Here is an 18,581-nt window from a genome sequence, read left to right as displayed (position 1 = left end):
GAGAGACCGAGCTAACGTGTTGCACATTCTTCCATGGGGGGGGGGGGGTAATCCGCCGAGCAGAAGCGGTTTCCTTTGTGCGCTCATTGTCTGCCTGGTTCCAGCATCCAAAAGAAGCAGCGTCCCTCCCCGCTCCGTCCCCCTGCTCAGGCCCCAGTGAAAAGGGGTCTGCGAGACGCGGCGGCGGCGGGGGGGGGGCTCTTGTCGCTGCCTGTCGCCCACCCCACCCTTCGGCGCCGTTCCCACAGCAGCCCTGGCAGCAGGGCAGAAGCCCCTCGCGGCCCCCTCGAGCAGGCTCCCTCGCCTTCCCCCTTTGTTAGCAGCCCCTACAGATGGTGCCCTGCTCGGGTCTCGGGTGTATTGCGAAGCGGGCGCACGGGGGGGGGGGGCGGGCGCGGCGAGCGGCCAATGGCAAGGCAGCCCGTCAGCTGACCTGCTTTGCTTACACCAGGTGCACGCCGGCTGCGGGCTGTGCAAAGCCGAGCTGAGGAGAGAGGAGGAGGAGGCAGAGGCAGCAGCAGCAGCAGCAAGTGCGCGCGGCGGGAGGAGGGAAGGCGCCCGCGAGCACGAAGAGACCCCCGGCCAGCGGGGGGAGGAGGAGGAGGAGGAGGAAGAAGAAGAGCGCGCGCCTTGCCGCGGGGGCCCCGAGTGGAAATTACAGCCGCGGTCGCCTCGGAGAAAGGAGAGGCGGCGGCAGGAGAGGGGGGCGCGCCCCGCCGTCCTTCTGGCCGCAGACTTGTGGCGTTTGAAACTCGAGCTGCTGGAGCCTGGCTAAGCGAGCCTCCTCGCCAGCGGGGATTGTTGTGCCTTTCCGGGCGCGGTTTAAGGAGCCTCTCTTGCGCCCTGCACGGGGGGGAGGGCCAGCCAGGCTCGTTCCTAGCGGCCGCTGTTCCCTCTCTTTGGGTAAGTGTGTCCTCCTCCGTCTGGGCAGCGGGGAGGAAGGGAGATGGGTTACCTGGGCGGGGAAGGGGTTAAAGCGGGAGCCAAGTTGCTATGGAGTAGTAAGCAGGGAGAGAAATGCTCTCTAGTATATATGCTCTATCTCTAGCATGCCACCAAGCCACCAGTGCCGGGAATTTGTGGGCTGGGAGGTGGTGGCATTTCACTGGGCAGAACGATAAGCGAGCCCTCCAGGGAGCAGAGGCTGAGATGTCACCTAGCAGGGATTGCTTTTGTTTGGAAAGGCTGCGCAGGGAATTGGGACGCTTAGAGAGCGTTGCCTAGCGGAGAGCGTCCAGAAGGCTGATAAGCAATGGGCAAAACAGATGGAGCAAACAGCACCCTGCCCTCTGGCCCTGGATTTCTGGCCATGGTTAGAAGGGGAAAGGAGGGGAAACAAGGGGGCGATTGTCTTCTTTCCCCTCCCCCTTGCCCCAAAATTTCTTAAGTGTTGACTTGCGGTTGGAGACCCTAGAAAGAAGAAACAAAGGTCGATCTAACCTGGTTTAAGGGGGGGAGGAAGGGAGCAGTTGGGTTTAGCTGTTGTTCTTTTTTGCAATAGGTGTGCTGATTCCAAAGGCTCGCTGCCTCCATCCAGCTGGCTAGAAGACTAAAAAGGGTGTGTGTGTGTGTTGCTGTTGCCGTCTCTCATCTAGCCCAGGCAGACCAAGTATGGAAAGTTTGCCAGCTAGTGTCCTTTGTCCTCTCCCAAGGCAGGAGGGTGAAGAGGATGCTGGCTGGTAGCAGCTATGATGAAAATCTGCACCCCCCCAAAAAAAAATCTTCCCTGAGCCAGACAGTTTGCTAGTTTGTGGTTTCAGCCAAAGCATGAAACTCTTTCCCCGCCTTGTCTTTTTCTGCAGAGGCTTGAAGCACTTCAGTGGGATGCATGTGCTTAATCTGCAATTGTCATGCTCTGCATTGGGGAGCTGGTTGCTGTCAGGAAAGTTATGCCCAGTGATTATTTCATGACTTTGGGACTGTGTTTGTGTACCCTCCAGGGGAGGCTTCTTCTTTAGAAAAAGAAGAAGAAAAGCATGTGTGTGAAATTAGTCAAAGTCAATAAGATGTTTTCTGGAATATCCTCTGATGCCTGAATGACTTCTGTTACCTTCCTCTGTCTTGCTCTTAAGAAACACTTTACTACTTAACTTTGTCCTCTTTCTTTCTTTTTTACTTCCTTCTGATTTTTAATGGACTTGCTGCATTGAGCTGCTAAGGCACAGGCAATGGGGAAAGTACCAGGCTGAAGTTTCTGTGATTCCCATTTCTCATGGGGAGGAGGAGGCTGGTGCTGTGTGTCCCCCTAAATCTCTGATTTGCATGCAAATGGGAATGCACCCTGGCAGATGTCTTGCCTCATCCATTCACATGAAGGAATTTGAAAAGACAAGGAGTCTTCAGTTTAACAATAGACCTTAAGAAAATGGTATAAAGGCTTAGTGTGAGGGTTGCTCCCCCACCCCACTCTTCTGCACCAGCTCCCCTTGCTGTTTGGACATTTATATGGCAAGCTGTCTCTAGTAATCTGACCATGATAGGGTAAAATATGCTCCCTCTGGAGAAGTTTGTTGCAACCGCGAGATTCCAGGTAGGATACAAGATCCAACAAGGGCTTTTCTTCCCCCAAATTTGTTGAAACTGATGGCCAGACAGCCTGGCAACTTGAAGACCAACATCCACATACAAACTGGTGTGCCTGTGTCTGAGCCATTATGTGAGAAGGAGCATCCAAAAGTACAAAGTCCTGGAGTTGTTACTGAGGATTTAGACAGTGAGGACTTTAGGCCCTCTGCAAGGTCACCTAGCCAGTACAGAGCTGTCCTCAAGAGAAGCCAGTTTCTGAAGGAAGCCATTCTCCAGTGAGGGAAAGGAGATCTCTGAATTGCACCCAGAGGGGAGGAATGTAGTAATCCTTTTGGGGATGGGCCCTAACAAAGTTGTAGAAGGTCCCTGGTTCAGTCTCTGACCTTCCAGATAAGAGTGGGAAATACTTCCACTGGAGATTCTGGAGAGCTACTGCCAGGCAATGGGAACAATACTGAGTTGGATGGATCAGTTATAAGGGAGCTTCCTATGTTCCTGTCATGAACTGAGGCAGGGCTCTACCCTTAGATATTATTTCCAGGTCTTTCAGTTTCTGCCTAGTCTCATTCCAGCAATAAGCAGCCTGTTTTAGAAACCATCAAATGAGTAGGAGTTCAATCTATCTCTCTATCTCTCTATATTACTGTTCTATATAAAACTGTGCTATCATTATCTGAGAGCTTCAAGTAAAAGGGTAGAGTTGCTTCTTTCATATCCTTCCAGATGTTCAGAACTTTTTCTCTCCAACTGCATTCCAGAGGGGAGAGATTACTTTGTTTTCCGTTAAGTTTGAACCGAATGTAGCTTTGCCCTTAAAGACAAACTGCAGTTCCCTCCCTTTCTCTGTGTTGTTCATGACATTGACATCAAATAAAGGATTCAGTAAGCTTCCTTGCCTTCAGGCCAGATAAGACAAGATCCTGAGTCAGTAGGTTTTAATGGTGACCTAATCTTTTTAAATTGTTGTGCGCACCTCTAAAGACTTTGAAGTGCTTAAGGGGGGGGGGGGCCAAAACCACATCCACAAAGCATTCAGTGTGGTTCAGTGTGAAATGCTAGAAAATACCAAGGCAATTTATACGTCTTCAAAGCATGCCCTTTCCTCTGCCCTTTCAGGCATTAGTTTGGTAGACAGCAGCTGGCGCATTTCACCTTCTGGCTTTGTGGAGCCCTCATCACAGACTTGTGGTGTGGACTACACGTGAGCATGGATGAATATACCTCCTTGTGTGCCAGGCACCAGTTGCCTCCTCTTTTGTTTAGCTGCATAGCCGAAAGCAAAAGACCCCATTCACCAAGAAAGCAGTTAACCCTTGGGTTCCACGGTTTCATTGAAGAAGGCGTTTCAGTGAGCTAGCGGGAAAGAAGGCATTGTATTGGTTGTGTTGGCATTGTTTCGGGGTGGACAACAGATGTTCGCCTGCTATTTTACATGTTTCGCTAAGTTATTTAGTGTCGGTTCGTTGCGTGCTTCCCAGCGAGCAGCTGGCTAGAAAAAGAGGCAGAATCAAATGAAGAGTTTGCAGTACAGTTTGCAGGTGAGAGAAAGAAACATCACCACTGAATGATCAGCCCCCCCCCCCCGAACTGTTTGGGAGTTGCCAAGGAATACATCAGAAAACTCTTTAGGTTGTACGTTATTTTCTTCTTTGTGAGATCCCATGTGAAAGTACTTCGCTGCTCAATGCATCCATTAGCTTATTAAAAAGTGGAAAGGAAGTGCTTTTAAATGCGTATTCAGGGGTTGCCTTCAAGAGGATGATTAGTGGGGTAAACGTGGCTGCGTTTAGCTGCCCCCACCCCCAAACCTGTGCAACTCCAGTTGTTGCTGCATTGGACTATGACTTCTGAAGCATGACATCTGCTCTACATTTGAGGACTTCCTGTGCAATTTAGAATCCTTCATGATCAGTTTCCCAAACTTTGGAGTCCCCATGTGTAGAGCAGGCTCCCTTTTTTCAAAGTTATAGTCCCAAACAGCAATGGCAAGTAGAGCCATGGTAGGCTGAAGCAAGCGCTTTGTGCCACACTTGCCCTGTTCGCAGGAATCCTATCTAAAGAGGGCTATTATTTCATGCAATCAGATCTTGCCTTTATACTTCCAGTGAATTGTGAATTTGAAGTTATTGGCCTGTTTTGTTTTGTTTTGTTTTGAGGTGATGGTGTACATAAGCTTTTCATAAGAGAGCCATCCCATGTAGGGTTTCTACATATCTCTTGTTTCAGCCTTGCAAATAAATCCAGAAAAGTTACTAGCCCACCTCTCCTTATGTAGCTGTGTCCAACATTTGTGGCATAAAAGTGACAACTTGTATAAAGATGCATTTCCTCCCTCCCTATGGATGTCTCTCTGTTTGGAAGTCTGGCTTGTTTTTGAGGCTTCCTACTACTTTTAGTATGTTGCAAATAATATTTTATGAAAACCTGAAAAGTTATGCTTGCAGTGTTTGTGGTGAGTTCTGGATCGTGGATTCTTCACAGGCCACACAAGCCCCTCTCCTTTACTTCCTGACTGATCTGGGCTGTATTCACATGCCTAACTGAAACATTTAGTGCTCATTTCCATGCCATTTGGAAACAGTTGTGTTTTTTTTCTGGGTCAAAATAACATGGAAAGAGTGCTAAACTTGTGCTGTTTTCCACTATAATTCCGGAAGTGGCTTTTACATCCTGAGAAAGCTCAAGTGCAATGTGGAAAGGATCAGTTAGGGAAACTATGGTGAAACTGAATAAACTGCCCTAGATGAGCCATTTCCACTTTAAATATTGCAAAAGGGGGTCAGGTGTGGCAAAGCCATTGCAATGTCAAACGCTGCCAATCTTTTAAAGGCTCCAAACTTTTGCAAAACCCAGCCAGCAGAGCCCCTGGGAGCTGCCCAGGGTCCTGATTTCCCTCATCCTGCTGGGCTGGAGTGGAGTGGAACAGAGCTGGTGGCTCTGGCATTAATTTTCACTTTGCCTGTGGTCTCCAAGCCCCAGCAGAACAGGACAAATGGTCTCTAACCCAGGGCAGATGAACCTGAAGCCCTCCAGATGTAGTTGGACTTCCAGCTCCATTTGCCCCAGCCTGCATGGTCAGTGATAGGGTGGGTGTTTGCAGTCTACAAACATCTAGAGAGCCATCGGTTCCCAACTTATGCTTTAATTTTAAAGTGTTTGCTCTTCAGTAGAGCAACAATGTGAAAGTAGGCTTTTCTGCCCCTAAAGTACCCAAATTTCTAAGTGGACCATTGATACTTACACACATATAGAATCTGCGTTGACTTCAGAATCCTGCGTTGGACGATGTCGTTCATGGCTCATGAAAATAAGATGGCATACTTGCTTGTAAGAGGCCTGTATGACTAATTTTAACAATCCAGGTCACAGGCTTAGACACTTTCAATTCCAATGCTGGTAGTCACAATTACTGCTTTAGCTGCTATTTCTATTTCACTGTTACTTTTATTCGAATAAATGTGATGGTCTGTGTATTTCTCTTAGCAGTACTTCAGGTGAGTCAAAGCTAAAAGTAATAGAATAGCATTGCAATTTAGTACAATATATCGAGACAGGTTAAGAGTCCACAAACTTCCTCTTCTGCAGTCTGTTTCTCTTAATACATTGTGTTGTAAAGTGTAATATAATACAATAAAAGCCTTAATTAGAATTGTTCAAACATTAAGGGAAGTATTAAAAATAAACAATTACAAGCTCAAGATTAAATGTAAATCAACTTGCATAACTGCAGCTTAGTGTGGGAAATCATTGAAGTTTTCTGAAACTTTTAAGACAAGTAGCAAACTTTACAAGTCAAATCAGGCATTAATTTTAACATAATCAGATGCATATTTGGTCAGGAGAAACTATTTTCCTTAATGCAGTTTTGTTCCGTTCACTTCTGAAGCAAGGTTTCTTAAAAAGAGGAAAAGGTCCCTTATTCTTTCAGGCCCCATTATTTTATAAATATGTAGTTAAAAGCATTGTGCACCCAAATTATTGAAAATCTGGATTTAATTTTTTGTACTCATCTTAGAGCTGAACTGAAATCTATTGCACATACTAAGAACTTTAAAAAACCAAAACCCTGTAAGTATGCCTGAAATTTTTAACAAAGAGGGAGTTTCAGTTTTACAGTGCATATCTGCTTTGAAGCATAATAAAACATAATAAAAACAAAAAGTAAACAAATCCATAATCTCCTTCCACAAACACATTTAAAAGGACATATAATGTTAATCAGCCAAAGGCCTGGTTGCAGAGGAACGTTTTTGCCTGGCTCCTAAAGTCTCCCTGGGGAGAGCATTCCACAAATGGGGAGCCAGTGCAGAAAAGGCCCGTTCTCATGTTGCCTCTCTCCGGACATCTCATGGAGGAGGCACACAAATAAGGGCCTCAGATGATGATCACAGTGTCCAGGTCAGTTCATATGGGGACAGGCGGTGCTTGAGGTGTTGCAGTCAATGAGATTTACTCTGATAAATATGTATAGGTTTGCACCTGTATTTTTTTTACTTCTGTTCCTTTGGTTAGCCTTAGGGACCTGATTCTCAGATGTCACTGCAACCCTTTGTAGATCAAGTAGTCTTTGGAGGATGGCCTGAGAATGTTTCTTCTAAGGAAATTGGCTTGCAAATACACATACAGTGGTGCCTCGCAAGACAAAAAGAATCCGTTCCACGAGTCTCTTCGTCTAATGGTTTTTTCGTCTTGCGACGCAAGCCCATTAGCGGCTTAGCGGATTAGTGCTATTAGCAGCTTTTAGCGGCTTAGCGGATAAGCGGCTTAGCGGCTTAGGAAAAGGGGGGAAAGTCAGAAAAACTCCCAAGACATTTTCGTCTTGTGAAGCAAGCCCATAGGGAAATTCGTCTTGCGAAGCACCTCCAAAACGGAAAACCCTTTCGTCTAGCGGGTTTTTCATCTTGCGAGGCATTTGTCTTGCGGGGCACCACTGTACCAGGATTTAGTTTTCCTAGTATGTGTATTTGCAATCTGAATAGGTAAAAAAACCAGGAAGGATTAAGGTATGTCCGGGCTTGGGAATAGCTTTAAAGAAAGGGAACAGGAAATGGAACAGGTGAATAACCTTTAACAAAGGACATTAGAATATTAGTTTAATATATACATTCATTCAGAAAAAGGAAAAGGAAAAAAAACAGAAATAATGAAGATACTTGTAGTAACAAAATCTGTCTTCTCTAGTGCTACTTTAAGCTCCTTTATTATTTCTTTAATTTTGGAGCTTTTCTTAATAAAAACAAACTGTAATTTTCAGACTCGAGCCATCCCAGTTCACCAATAATACTCTTTGGCAGGCATGTGGTCCCCACAGCTGTCCTCTCATTTGTGTATGAAATAGAAACACTGGTGTCATTTGTAGGTTACCATAGTTACATGAACAATACACGTGTGATACTTCATCCTTCCAAGCTAAAAGGGTTTCTCAGTTCTGTGCCTAGAAAATGTCTGCCAGGCAAGGGGGACAAACCTATGGGAAGGGTGACTTTAAACATTTTTTTAAAGCACCCCCTTTAATTCACTTTCTACAATGTTAATTTATTGCAATTCTCCTTTTTAGTTTAACAAAAGCTAATTGCAGGCCTCCAGCCAATTAAGCACTTCATCCAGCAAGCTGCCACACTAATGTGGGTTTGCAGGTGTCCTGTAGGCTCAGGAATCTGGGGCTGATTTATGCTGTTGTGTCACAAAGTAAGCTTTACCTGGCATTCAAGATTTACAGGATATTTATATATGAGATGTTCAGCTTGACTCCCAAGAGGTCGCATAGTCCAGCAAAAGGAATGGTGAACTTGGATTGGGGTTTAAAACTCTCCTTGGCTCCTGGCTTCATCGTGTGACAGAGAGTCACCTGCCCACAACCCATCTCCATTCCGTGTTCGGTAAAATATTAAAAGTACCGAACACAGTGGGGTTGGCCTCTGTGCCCAGAGGTTTAAAATCTTAAGGTTTTGGGGAAAGGATTCTGTGGAAGAACTGCCACTTCCTAAGCCTGCTGGCTTGCTCCAAGCAGGGAGGTGGTGGAAGGGTGGTGAGGGGTTTTTTGGAAGCCTCCCACTGACAGCAGTGGAAGGGAAAATCAATATATCAGTTTCAGGACTTTGGGGGGGGGCAGCGGTGAGACTAATCAGATTGGATTTGTTCTTCCAAGCCTGCAACATCCTCCAACAGATATATTTCAGGGTAGTGGGCTCAGGAATGCTAATGGTAGTGGTCACCTCCCCATCCATCCTCTTTAAGTACTAGGGATGCTGTTCCCCATATCAACCAGGCCAAGTCCTGAGATCAGTAGTGGGAGGGGGTTGCTAACGTGTGTGGCCCATTGTGTGGGAACCCAAAGTAGGGCCTTTTCCATGGTGGTGCCCATTTTGGAACTTCTCGGAGGCACAGATGGCCAGGAAATGGATGGGATTCTGCTGCCTTGTGAAGACTTACTTGATTTTTTAAAAGCTTTTGGAGGCCCTGTGTTTTGTTTGACTTCATCTTTTTAGCCTCTAGTGCTTCTGCATTTTATAATTATATGTGGTTTTATTGCTGGTTTTTAATATTTCTATCAAGTCTTCGTGATTTCTGTTGATGTGTTGTAAACTTCTTTGAGGTCTTTTTTAAAAATGAAAAAAGGTATACAAGAATGCAATATAAATAACAAGTAATTAGACCTCCTCCTCCTTCAGGATCTCATCCAGTTCTGATTTGGTACTGCCAAGAATGGCTGTAGGCAGGGACAGAGAAAGGGGTGTGTAGTGGGTGCGGACCACCCCGGATGTCGCCACTGAAGGGGGTGACAACACTCACTGCAGGGCCTACAGCGTGCCCAAGCCATGTATCTCTCCTGGAAGAGACGCAGTGGTTGGGCACGCACAGGTTCCATGCTGCCCAAATGGTCCACCCGCTGCCTCCCCCTCAGCTGTAGGGCAGCTGAGTGAGAGGAGGAAGGCAGACTCCAGAGGCCTTGTGGTGTGGCCCACCCCTATGGGCGGTTCACCTGCCCCATGGTGCACCACCCCAGGCACCTGAGCGGCTTCCTCCGCCACTTGCTGTAGGGCATGATATCCTGTTTTAGCTGAAAGGAGAAACTCTGATTTGAAAATGGTACTTTCTTGATCACCAAGCTGTAAATGATGTTTGGACTTATTTTGTATGGCAAAAGCAAGGGTGAAAAGTGATTCCTAATTCTTAAGAGTAATATAATACTAACAGGAAATCCCCACATTTCAGGAAGAGATAAGCTGTACCATTATTATGTATCATCTCCTGGTGAGGTTTAGACTTGCAGTAACAATTTCCTTCTGCAAAGGTGGGGGACCTCTTAGAATTGGCCATCCTTTCAGAGGCTGATTCATCTGGATGGAATCCTGAAAGCTCTCAGGGAGCTTCCCACTGCTATGGTTGGTGTTCCTGTTGAAGTACTTTTCCACGCAGAAGCTGTAGTTAGTTGCTAGGCTTCTAAGTGGGCCTGCCTGTAACAAATTCACCTTCCCTGTTCTTAAACAACAGTGCAGTTTTCCAATCCATTTGGAAGGATAACTCAGAGTGATGGTGCTAACCTTTTAAGGTTTTAAATGGCTTAGAATCCAGGTTTCTAAACAAGCACCATGTTGTCCTGCGGGACTCTTATTTGAATGCTGAAGTAATCTTCAAAGCTCTCTTCAGTGTTCTCCTGCCTGGCAAATTCTGTGGGTTGTGACTGGATCATAGGACCTTTGCAATGGTGCAACCTTCCATTTGAAATACCTTGAAGCTGATTATGTTGTCATTAAGACCATTTCATTTGGCCAGCCTTTTCCAGTATGTCACCTAAGCTGATTTTAGCTGTTGACTATCAGCCATATTAAGGGACGCGGGTGGCGCTGTGGGTAAAACCTCAGCGCCTAGGACTTGCCGATCGCATGGTCGGCGGTTCGAATCCCCGCGGCAGGGTGAGCTCCCGTCGTTCGGTCCCAGCTCCTGCCCACCTAGCAGTTCGAAAGCACCCTTAAGTGCAAGTAGATAAATAGGTACCGCTTTATAGCGGGAAGGTAAACGGCGTTTCCGTGTGCTGCTCTGGTGCCAGTTCACCGGAGCAGCTTCGTCACGCTGGCCACGTGACCCGGAAGTGTCTGCGGACAGCGCTGGCTCCCGGCCTCTAGGGTGAGATGAGCGTACAACCCTAGAGTCTGTCAAGACTGGCCCGTACGGGCAGGGGTACCTTTACCTTTACCTTTATCACCCATATATGTGCTATGTAAGGTAAAAAGGTAAAGGTACCTTTGTGCATGCTATGTGCATACCCACATATTCCTCTGTTACAGTCAGGGGTGACTGGTGGACGCTGGACCTTGTCAGGCAACTAGGCAGGACTTAGGACCTCCATAAACTTCCAGACCTATAGTTCACTTCTAGATCTACTTTTAAAGAATAAAGTGGTGTGATATTAATTGGACTAGGATCTGGGGGAACAGGTTTAAAACCACTACACAGACATGAACCTTGAGTCAGACATGGTCTCTCAGCCTAACACATCTCAGTATTGTTGTGAGGATATCACTGGGAAGAGGAAAATCGTGAGTGCCACTTGGAGCTCCTTGGAGGAAAGGGGGAGATACAAATGCAAATAAGAAGATCTTCAGCATGTTTCGCCCTGTTTTTGAAGGCAACAGGGAGAGGGCAGGTTTGGAAAAATACTAAAACAAACATTAAGAAATCAAAGAAAAAATAATTTGGGGCACAACCAGGATATTATGGCCTAGTCATGTTAGATATTACATGCAAGTCCATAGCAATTCCATTGTGAGCATGGATGTCTGACTTGACTGGGCGAGTTGTGTGACCCACATGTAATACATGTGCCTATACTGTGTTTCGACTCTGTACACAATGTTCTCATCTGCAGCTTTCTGCTTTTTGCAACAGCATTTTAATTTTGCCAAAGTGTGTGTGTGTGTGTGTGTGTGTGTGTGTGTGTGTAGTCCTCGCAACAACCATGCAAAGTTGGCCACCATGCAATTTTTAGCAAAACGGAAAGAGCAGTGCTTCCACTTTAACAAATCCACAAGCTTGGAGGAGAGCCAGTATATCATCTAAACAAACAAACAAACAAACACCCAATCCTACAACAAGACATTTGCTGGTTTTCAACTCTGCTGTAGATAGCAACTAGGTAGATAGTTAGCCCTTTGAAAGTGTACCAGACAATTGTATATATAAATACTGAGAGTAATTTACCCAATAGTAGCGCCATACAAAGAGGCTATAGCAAAGGAATTATGGTCCCCGATCAACATTCTGTTACCTAGTGCACTGGTTTGGGGGTGGGGAGTATAAAGATGAGACTCTTGCCAGTTGGCTTCCAGAAAAGAAAAATGTGCAAATAACAGAGATGAAGGACCAACCCATTCCAGGTCACCCACAGCATCTTCATACAGATTTAAGCAGGCAGAAGAGGCCTACTTACAAACTGTGTGCCTCAGAAATAAAGAGAAAAAGCATATACAATGTGCACCTTCCTCGCCAGTGAGGAATTTCTATATTTAATAAGAACAGTAACTTTTTAAAAAATAAAATAAAATGTGCCTTCGCGGCTGCTTTACTGCTGTCCACGAACAAGCTGCCTTTTGGAGAACTACAGCTAAAATGCAAGGAAAGATTTGTAGTATTGGTTCATGTCTTGGTTACATGTAACATCCTTACATGACTTGCTGCCACGGGCTTCTTCAGGAGAAAGCCTAGGATGCAAATTCAGTAGTGATGCTGACGATGTCAAGCTTATGTTCATACAAGCCAATCATGAGTCTAATATTCATTCATTCATTTGGCAGCTACTAAATTGCTGACAATGGCAAGGAAGAAACACAGCTTCTGTAACAAGCTTGAAGTATGCGTGCCTTTATCAAAAGTTGTCCTTCAGAAAGATACTAGATTAGCCCACAATTTGTTTTGCAGCACCTTCACATTAGATAGACAAATTTCCAGTTCAGGTTTAGCTACATGTTTCTCTACTGCATCACTACTTATCATTTAGCACATATTGTTTTAGGATTGGCTGAGCAGTGGAAATAACTGATGGATGGAAATGGTTGCAACAGTTCAAATGGAAAGCTAGGGAATATGCAGGGAACAGAAAACTGTGGGGGGAGGGTTGGGGGGGTTATTTGGGGAGAAGCTTTTTATTTTTGTTTCAGCTTAAGCTCCATGTTGCCCTGAGTGAGCATCCTTTACTGATCACCACCTTCCCCGATCTGGTGTCCTCCAATTCCCATCAGCCTCAGTCAAGTATGGCCTCTTGTTGGGAATGGTGGGAATTGGAGTCCAATCACATTTGGAGGGCACAGGCAGGGAAGGGTCATCTTGCTAACTGAGGAGTGGCATACAAATGTGTTGAACACCGTAAATCACTGTTTCAGCCCCTTGTACTTGTTGTATAACTTCGTGACTTCTGTCACATAATTTGTCCTGCAATAAAGCGATTTATCTCACTATATCATATATTAGATTGTTCGCGAGAGAGATCCTTTAAAGGGTAAAAGAAATGAAATACTGAAAAGGATGAAATCAGTGGCAGTTTTGTCATTAATGCCCTTCATTTTTCACCTTAAGTGGCATTGCACTATACACCAAACATTTGTCAACAGCACTTGCAGAACTTTGCTTGGATTAGAGTACTTCAGAGATCAGGTGCTCCTAGGGATCCAGTCTTTTGTGCAAACTTTGGTGTAGTCTTTGATTGCACACCTTTGCTAATCTGCTAACCAACAGGACTTCATGGCAACACCGTTGCACATTGTCCCTTGTTGAGGGTGTACAGCTAAACAGTTCTACGTCATGGTGAAAATAAAACTATTTCTGGTCTCCAAATAACTTCCAAAAGAGTTTTGAAAGTAATGGCATGCTTTCATAAGTAGACAGCTGTAGGTAACTGTCACGTTTAAACAGAAGGTTCATGAAAAGCTACCAATTTTGTAAGTGAAGGCACCTCACTGTGAATCCACTGGAGTGCTTCTCAACTACTGAGAAATGATAGAACAGCAAAACCAGGGACAGGCCTTAAGTAGACATGCATTGAGTAAGGTGCTGCCATGCATTGTCAAATCAGGACTCTGGCTACGCAAGTAGCATAGAATCATAGAATTGTAGAGTTGGAAGGGATCTCAAGGGCCATCTAATCCAGCCCTGTGCAATGCAGGATTCTTAACTGAAGCAGCCATGACAGATGGCCATCCACCCTCTGCTTAAAAACCTCTATTGACAGAGTTGGAATCTCCTTTCCTGTAACTTGAAGTCATTGGTTCAGGTTCTATCCTCCAGAGCAGGAGAAAACCAGCTTGTGCCATCTTCCATGTGACAGCCCTTTAGATATTTGAAGATGACTATTGTATCTCCTTTCAGTGTCCTCTTATTCAGGCTAAATATACCCAGTTCCCTCAATGGCTTGGTTTCTAGACCCTTGATCATCTTTGTCACCCTCCTCTGCACACATTCCAGCTTATTAATATCCTCCTTAAATTGTGGTGCCCAGAACTGGGCACAGTGTCTGACCAAGGCAGAATAGAGTGGTGCTATAACTTCCCCTGACCTAGACACTATACTACTGTTGATGCAACCTAGAATAGCATTGGTTTCTGTTTGTTTTCTTGCTTTTTGACTGCTGCATCACACTGTTGACTCATGTTAAGCATGTGGGCCACTAAGTCCCCTAGACCCTTTTCACACGTACTACTGGCAAGCCAGGTGTCTCCCATCTTATATTTGTGCAGCTGGTTATTCCTGCCTAAGTGCAGAACCTGACATTTGTCCCTATTGAAATTCATTTGGTTAGTTTTGGCCCAGGTCTCCAATCTGTTAAAGTCATATTGAATCTTGATTCTGTCTTCAGTGACATTAGCTACCTCTCCTAGCTTGGTGTCCTCCTCAAATTTGATGAGCATCCCTTCATTTCCTTCGTCCAAGTCGTTTATAAAGATGTTGAACAACAAGGGGGCCCAGGACAGAACCCTGTGGCACCCCACGTATCACTTTCCCCCCAGAATGACAATGAACCATTACACACACACACACACACACACACACAAATTGTCTAAAGCAAAGGACAGGATGGCATCTTCACCCCCCATTTCACATATAGAGAATGACTGGACAGGCAGTTGAACCTTCCCTGTGGTGACAGGACAGTGTAATCCACCACACTTGAGGACAGCAGGCTACCTTACAGAGTGCAGGCCAGGATACGTGGTACACAAAACTCTGTCCTCCAACAAATAGGTTTGCACTGTTGCATCAGGTGTTAAAGGTAAAGGTAAAGGTAAAGGTAAAGGTACCCCTGCCCGTACGGGCCAGTCTTGACAGACTCTGGGGTTGTGCGCCCATCTCACTTAAGAGGCCGGGGGCCAGCGCTGTCCGGAGACACTTCCGGGTCACGTGGCCAGCGTGACATCGCTGCTCTGGCCAGAGCCAGAGCCAGAGCCGCACACAGAAACGCCGTTTACCTTCCCGCTGGTAAGCGGTCCCTATTTATCTACTTGCACCCGGAGGTGCTTTCGAACTGCTAGGTTGGCAGGCGCTGGGACTGAGCAGCGGGAGCGCACCCCGCCGCAGGGATTCGAACCGCCGACCTTTCGATCGGCAAGCCCTAGGCGCTGAGGCTTTAACCCACAGCGCCACCTGCGTCCCCTGCATCAGGTGTTAAGCATCAGCAAACAATCAAGTCATGTTAAAGAGCAGCCTTCCCCAAATTAGTACCTTCAAGATATTTTGGACTACAACTCCAATCAGCCCCAACCAACATAGCTAATGTTTAGGGATGTTGGGAACTCTAGTCCAAAACACCTGGAGGCACTGTTGAGGAAGGCTGCCATAGGGTAAAATGCTTAATGTATTTTTGTGGTGTTTTTTTTTAAGATCTCCAGTTCAGTTCCCAGGGTTGTTATGCAGAGCTGAAACCCCTATTACGTAGAGTGCAACAGACAAGTTGCACAAGGATAGCCATGGCAGTCCTCCCCATACACCCCTTTACTCTTGAGCTCCCAGGGCAAGTGCTGTTTTCTTGGTATAAAAGATTAATGATAGATCTCTTCTGCAGAAAATAGCCTCTTTTAAAAGTAGGTCTATTTACTTTATTTTATTGTACTACACTTATATCCTGGCTGCCTTTGCTTCCATTGGGAAACTCAAGGTGGTGACAAACAGGAATTCCCACCTGGTCTCCCATCTAGGTTCAGACCGGATCCTTTAAACCTTAATGAAGCTAAGCTGGTTTGTAAGCCACTACTGTATATCGGGTATTTCTAGAATATATGGAGATTGCAGTGATTTAAAGCCAAGCAAACAAGAAAAATACACTAAACTTGAGTACTGTCAGTTGTATGTGCTGTTCCCAAATGAATGCACAGAAGTTTGTTACCTTCACAGAATACCCTTTTTATCACTGTTTCAAACCTACAAATGATGTGTATGTCCATGTTGGCAAGTGGCAAAATGCAGCAGTAAATATTTTCACACTGGTAGAAGGCCTCTTCAAATAACTTCCTCCAGGACGTCAGTTTAAGCCATAGCATTATTTGGCCTGTGTTGATTATGTACCATTTGTTACCTTCACAGAATACCCTTTTTATCACTGTTTCAAACCTACAAATGATGTGTATGTCCATGTTGGCAAGTGGCAAAATGCAGCAGTAAATATTTTCACACTGGTAGAAGGCCTCTTCAAATAACTTCCTCCAGGACGTCAGTTTAAGCCATAGCATTATTTGGCCTGTGTTGATTATGTACAGCAGGCATGACATTTCCCCTCGGTTGTAGCATTTATACCAATTTCTGTTCAAGATGCCTGCTTTGCTCAGACAAAATTTGGAGGCAAAGTTACAAAGTTCTGACACAGAAGGCAGAGCGGGCAGGCGGGAGGCCCAGGTGAGCTTCGGAGGTTTGGTGAGGTGTGAAGGGAGGGAGGTAAGTATCTTAAGCAAGGTGGGGTTGATGAGTGAAGCAGACAGGTCACACAGGTGCCACTTACAGGTGTTCTGCGAAACAAATGTGGTTTCAGTTGTGCTGGTAACACTTCCTAATTATACTCAGGATGCCTGGCTGATGTTTACCGTACCTTTGGACAATAGTGAACTAAATCACTATTGAAATCACACTCTGAGTACACCTGTTGAAATCAATGGGCTTGTACTACTTTCATTGGCCATGGCCATAGAGTTAGGTGTGCCCAGAGGATATGTATCTACCAGTGCTTTGTAATGTATTTATTTTTCAGTTTATCCCTTAATCTGGGTTGGTATTAAATCTTAAAACCTTTATCACCATGTGCCTCTTTCCTCCATGGAAGACTGTGATGAATGCCTCCTGTTTCACAAAGTATGCTAAATATGTATAGTTTCACCTGTGCACATTTTATCTTAATCCAAGAGATGAGCAGGAAAGGGAGGGAGAGAGAGAACCTCAGGAGATTTCCATGCTTTTGTAAAGTAGCAGAGGATGTGCATAGTCAGAAACAACCATGTATTCCTCACCAGAAAGAAATTCGTCTTTGGTGAGTGGGTGGACAATGTGCAGGTGAAGTCTATGAAGAACGGGTGTAGCTTTGTTGATGGACGGGGTTAATTGGTGGTTATATACAAATTATCCCCCCAAAATCAAGCAATCAGTCAAGCAATCAGGAATTAATTTAGAAAGACAGAGCTATACAATAGATGATGGGTAGCTCAGGTCTTTTCCAGACAAAAGCATGTAGATTGTGGGAAGCTGAATTCATGTAAGGAAGCTGTGGAAGTGTGGCAGTCATGACACTGCACATCGACTTATGGGATAAGGTGCAGGCTTTTGTTGTTGATTAGTCGTTTAGTCATGTCCGACTCTTCGTGACCCCATGGACCAGAGCACGCCAGGCACTTCTGTCTTCCACTGCCTCCCGCAGTTTGGTCAAACTCATGCTGGTAGCTTCGAGAACACTATCCAACCATCTTGTCCTCTGTCGTCCCCTTCTCCTTGTGCCCTCCATCTTTCCCAACATCAGGGTCTTGCCACTATTTTCAGTAACGGATAATGGGAAAATGTGTAGGCATCACCTTTGACTCACCTGATTTTTAATAACCAGCAAAATAACCTTGAATTCTAGAAGTCAAGTCCTCTAATAATAATAATAATAACAATTTCCATAATGATGTAGTTATAGCAAATCAAGGGATCTTTATTTATTAACAAATTTTAAAAATCTGTATCTATTCAAAAGAACCTCAAGGCAAATATACCAAACAGGAACCAGATCAATACAGTAGATTAAGAACTGCATGAAAGCCTATTGAAATAGCATGATACTGTTTCAAAATTAACAGTATATAAACAATAAAGCATCCAGGCCCAGATTAGCCTTCTGGGAAGGCCTGATGTAATAAAAAGATATTCAACAGGTGCCCAAATGGTTGGCACCTATCTAATATGCACCAGAAGGAATTTCCAGAACACTACACTATTGCCCTGCTCTGTGTCATCATGGAGCAGAGCCCAGTGTTATGGGGTACAACAGGAAGTTCTTCTCCTGATGACTGCACCAGTGTATAGCGAATTCTGGCAATTGCGATTTGCCATTTTATTTTATGTTTAATTGCAATACTGAACAATTTATTGCAGAAGAGCTGTAAATAAGAGGAAGAGCCATTTAGGTCCCCCTCCCTCATTTTCAGCTGTTCTGCAAAAAATGAAAGGGCACATGGCTTTATATTGGGGAAAACACTTAGGTCCCCCACCAATATAAATCCTTGTGTGCTTTCATTTTTGCTATCGTATTGTTGAAGTGTCAAGGCTATAAAAATGGATGAACTGATTATACGTGTATTTATCACAAGCTTTATGTTTTTCCGATAGCCTTTGTCATTAATATGTTAATTTAATAAATGCACACTTAGAAACTGTTGTTAGATTCGATTTTACAGTCCAGCATCCTAGCAAAGGGTTTCCTAGACACTGGGGAAGCCCCTGGAGGGAGAGTGCAGTGAAGAATGAAAGTCACTACAAACAGAATAGTAGCATGTAAGCATCAGGCATCCTGGAACAGATTCTGAGATCAGGGAGATGGCATTGTCTGT

The 18,581-nt window shown here is 45.0% G+C and overlaps 1 protein-coding gene across 1 annotated transcript in view; it reads left to right on the top strand.

Annotated features, from left to right (window-relative positions):
* The first annotated feature begins 438 nt into the window (after positions 1–438).
* LRRN1 (leucine rich repeat neuronal 1) overlaps positions 439–18,581 on the top strand; it is a 32,636-nt gene continuing 14,493 nt past the window's right edge. The window contains exon 1 of the mRNA XM_079961830.1: positions 439–903. The gene's annotated coding sequence lies outside the window, so the exon portion shown is untranslated. The remainder of the gene's footprint in view (positions 904–18,581) is intronic.

Source organism: Podarcis cretensis, assembly GCF_951804945.1.
Source record: "Podarcis cretensis genome assembly, chromosome: 2".
Lineage (NCBI taxonomy): Eukaryota > Metazoa > Chordata > Lepidosauria > Squamata > Lacertidae > Podarcis > Podarcis cretensis.
Note: the sequence above shows the minus strand (reverse complement) of the source record. Positions and strands in the feature narration are given on the sequence as shown.